The sequence below is a fragment of the Penaeus vannamei genome, chromosome 1 (assembly GCF_042767895.1).
Source record: "Penaeus vannamei isolate JL-2024 chromosome 1, ASM4276789v1, whole genome shotgun sequence".
NCBI lineage: Eukaryota > Metazoa > Arthropoda > Malacostraca > Decapoda > Penaeidae > Penaeus > Penaeus vannamei.
The window spans coordinates 529,947-534,565 of NC_091549.1; positions in this window are offsets into that span (position 1 = coordinate 529,947).

Here is a 4,619-nt window from a genome sequence, read left to right on the forward strand (position 1 = left end):
TGTCAATTAGACTGTCTATATCTATCTATCTATCTGTGCAACCATCTACATATCTTTATACATCTATCTATCAACCAATCTATATGCCCAGCTATCTATCTCAGTGTCTATTTTTCTCGGCCTATATTTCCCTGTATGTATGTATGCATCTATTTCCCTGTCTTTATCTATCTATTTCCCTGTCTATATGTATTTCTCCATCAACAGAGGGAAAGTAAACGTGAATATGCCACAACGGCGACATCTGCTACTTCATCCCACGAAGAAGAAGAAGAAGAAGAGGAAGAAAAAGAAGAAAAAAGAAGAAGAGGAAGAAGAAAAATAAGAAATAAAAAGAAAAAGAAAATGACAAAAAAGAAAAGAAAGAAAAAAGAAAAAAGAAAAAGAAAAAGAAGAAAGGTGTTTACCACAGTACGAATGGAAGCCATATATATAGTAATACATGTACTGATGAAGCTTTAGATTTACCTTCTATATACACAGATGGTTAAAAAATAGTGCTTAAAATGAAACAGATGTGACTCAAACGAGTCAAGATCGCAATTAGGGTAGTTATCCCTGAAATACCACTGACGAGAAAGAAAACGAGCTGATGGCTGTGACGCATCGTTTGAAAAAAAAAAATAAAAGTAAAAAAAAAAAAAAAAAAAAGACAGAAAGAAAAAGAAGAAGAAGAAAAGAGGCAATAGTAATTATTTCTCGTCCTTCACGCGATACAGCCCTGATTAAGGTCCTTGGCCCCGACTCGAGAAGACTTAATCAGAGGGCGCGAAGAGAAGCGAAGAGAAGGAGATTGATTAGAAAATTTGCACCTTGGCACAACTTTTCCCTTGTTCCTATTCCGCCAAGGAGGAGGTGCATGGAGAGAAGAGAGAAGAAGAAGAGGAAGAGAGATAGGAGAAGTAAAAGGGTAAATAGATTCCACCAAGGAAGAGATAATTGAAAAGAAGTGAGCAGAAGAAGAAGAGGAAGAGAGAGAGGGGGGAAATAAAAGGGTAAATAGATTCCATCAAAGAAGAGATACATGAAGAGAAGAGAGAAGAAGAGGAGGAGAGAGGGGGAGAAGTAGAAGGGTAAACGGACGAAGACAGAAAGAAAGAATAGCAGGAGAAGGAGAGAACCAAAGAGGGAGAGTGATAGGAAGGAAAAAGCAATAAAAAGAGAGGGAGGATTAGAGGGAGAGAGGGGAAAGAAAGGGAGAAAGGAAAGACGGAGAATTTAGGGGAGGTCAAGGAGGGACGAGACCGTGATAAATGGATAGATGGATGGTATGAAGATAGATAGATAGAGATAGATAGATAGAGATAGATAGATAGATAGATAGTTACATATATATATATATATATATATATATATATATATATATATATATATATATATGTGTGTGTGTGTGCGTGTGTGTGTGTGTGTGTGTGTGTGTGTATGTGTTTAATGATAATAGATAGATAGAAAGATAGAAGAAGGGGAAAGAGAGAGAGAGAGAAATAAAGAGCCAAAGGCAGAAACAGAGACAGACAGAATGAAACGAAAGACGCACAAAGCAACGAAGCAATAAGCAGAGAGCAGCCAGCGCAAGTCACTCGCAATTCTTACACCAATTGGAAACATCGTACATAAAGCATAAGTGCCGTCGATAAGGATCAAGGCACCATTGCCGCGACACGCCATCTCACCCTTACGGAACGGAGGAAACGTCATCCTCCAGAACTGATAACATAACGCCGCTAGAAAACCTTTCTCTTTTTTCTTAGAATCGATAAGAGGAAAAAAGAAATCTGTAAATCTTTAAAGTGAAAGATAACTGCGTTTTCGGTATTGCCAAGAATCTTATACAACAATCTCGTTTCCTGGGATTTGTTTTGTCTTCTACCGTATAAGGACAGGGAAGGATATCACGAGGCGGTAGTTACACACATGTAAACAGATCAATATCTATTTCCTATTAGGAGACAAGCACGACCCGCTGTTATAAGGGAATTTTGTTTACGTTTAATAATGGAACTTTATTTGTGTTTACGTGTCTTGAAGTAACTACATAGTGTGTTCTCCAGGCTTAATACTAAGTAATATTTTCACAAGTATTCTGAGATGCTTGCAATAATTCCACAAAGGTTATCTGATATGTGAAATAATCTCGAACTGAACGACATAATCAGAGAGAAATTTGGTTTGCTTTGGCTTCTACTTTTTATACAAAATTGCAAGCATATTTATTACTTCGATGACTGTAGATCTTATTGCACGGCTTATGCATAGTAACTGCAAATAAAAGAATGAGTCTAGAGCCATACTTTGTAATCATTCCATGCTTATCACGGTTATTTAGCAATATCCGAAACTTATAAGGGTAAGAATTACTTAGAATACTATCTTTCCCACACACAATAGCCACGTCACTTTAGTGAAAAAAGAAAGAGAGAAGGAAAGAAAGAAAGAAAATTTTCCATTTAACGACATTAGATATATATTCAAAACGTTTTCTCGTCATGATAACCATCAAACACACACACACACACACACACACCTTTTTCCTTTCACACACACATACACGCAACTCCCCTCCCCCCTACACCTTCCACCCCCTTCCACACACACCTATCCCCTCACCCCCCACCCTAACCCCTCCTCATACACAAACACGTCCCTATACCCCCCCCCCCCTACGCACACCTCACACCCCCTTCACACACGCACCAAAACACTCGAAGTTCAGTGACGTCAAGAGGAGTAGTAATGAGGACAAAGGAACGAGGAAATGAAGACCTCAGTTTGTCCGATGACTGAGGAGAGAGGATGGAAGAGAAGGAACTGAGGAGAGGGGAATGAGGAGAGGGAAATGAGGCGAGAAGATGGAAGAGAAGGAACTGAGGAGAGGGAAATGAGGGGAGAGGAGAGGGAAATTAGGCGAGAGGACTGAGGAGAGAGGATTGAGGAGAGGGAAATGAAGTGTGTGAATGGAAGCGAAGAAACTGAGGATCGAGGAGAGGGGACTGAGGCGAGAGGATTGAGGAGAGAGGATGGGAGAGAGAGTAATGGCGAGAAGTGATTGAGGATTAAGGAAAGAGGATTGAGGAAAGGGGTTTGATGAGGAGAGAGAAGGAGGGATTGAGGAAAGAAATGAGAGGATTAAGAATTTAAGATAATTTGAGGAGAGGTGATTGAGGAATAAAGTTTGAGGAGAGAGGAGAGGGGATAGAGGATTGAGGAGAAAGGACTGAGGATTGGTGATTGAGGAGAGTGGAGGGAGAATGAAATCTGGAAAGAGGAGGGGGAGGAGAGAAGTGAGATAATGATGAAAAGGCAGATGGATGGATGGGTGGGTGCATGGAGAAAGAGAGAGAGAGAGAGAGAGAGAGAGAGAGAGAGAGAGGGAGGGAGGGAGGGAGGGAGGGAGGGAGGGAGGGAGGGAGGGAGGGAGGGAGGGAGGGAGGGAGGGAGAGGGAGAGGGAGAGGGAGAGAGAGAGAGAGAGAGAGAGAGAGAGAGAGAGAGAGAGAGAGAGAGAGAGAGAGAGAGAGAGAGAGAGAGAGAGAGAGGGGGGGGGGGGGGGAGGGAGAGAAAGCGAGAGAGAGACAGAGAGAGAGAGAGAGGAGAGAGAGAGAGAGAGAGAGAGAGAGAGAGAGAGAGAGAGAGAGAGAGAGAGAGAGAGAGAGAGAGAGGGAGAGAGAGAGAGAGAGAGAGAGAGAGAGAGAGAGAGAGAGAGAGAGAGAGAGAGAGAGAGAGAGAGAGAGAGAGAGAGAGAGAGAGAGAGAGAGAGAGAGAGAGAGGAGAGAGACGTACGCAGACAGAGAGAGAGAGAGAGAGAGAGAGGAGAGAGAGAGAGAGAGAGAGAGAGAGAGAGAGAGAGAGAGAGAGAGAGAGAGAGAGAGAGAGACAGAGAGACTGAGAGAGAGAGAGAGAGAGAGAGAGAGAGAGAGAGAGAGAGAGAGTGAGAGAGAGAGAGAGAGAGAGAGAGAGAGAGAGAGAGGAACAGGACAGACAGGCGGAGCCAAGCAGACAGAGAGTACAAAAGAGAGAAACAAAATCTAAGACAGAGACAGATGACGGGGGGGGAGGGAGAGAGAGAGAGAGAGAGAGAGAGAGAGAGAGAGAGAGAGAGAGAGAGAGAGAGAGAGAGAGAGAGAGAGAGAGAGAGAGAGAGAGAGAGAGAGAGAGAGAGGAGAGAGAGAGAGAGAGAGAGAGAGGGAGAGAGAGAGAGAGAGAGAGAGAGAGAGAGAGAGAGAGAGGGAGGGAGGGAGGGAGGGAGGGAGAGAGAGAGAGAGAGAGAGAGAGAGAGAGAGAGAGAGAGAGAGAGAGAGAGAGAGAGAGACAGAGAGAGGAGAGAGAGAGAGAGGAGAGAGAGAGAGAGAGAGAGAGAGAGAGAGAGAGAGAGAGAGAGAGAGAGAGAGAGAGAGAGAGAGAGAGAGAGAGAGAGAGAGAGAGGAGAGGAGAGAGAGAGAGACAGAGAGTGAGAGGAAGAGAGAGAGAGGGAGAGAGAGAGGAGAGAGAGAGAGAGAGAGAGAGAGAGAGAGAGAGAGAGAGAGAGAGAGAGAGACAGACAGACAGGCGGAGCCAAGCAGACAGAGTACAAAACAGAGAAACAAAATCTAAGACAGAGACAGATGACGGATCAAGTAAAGAA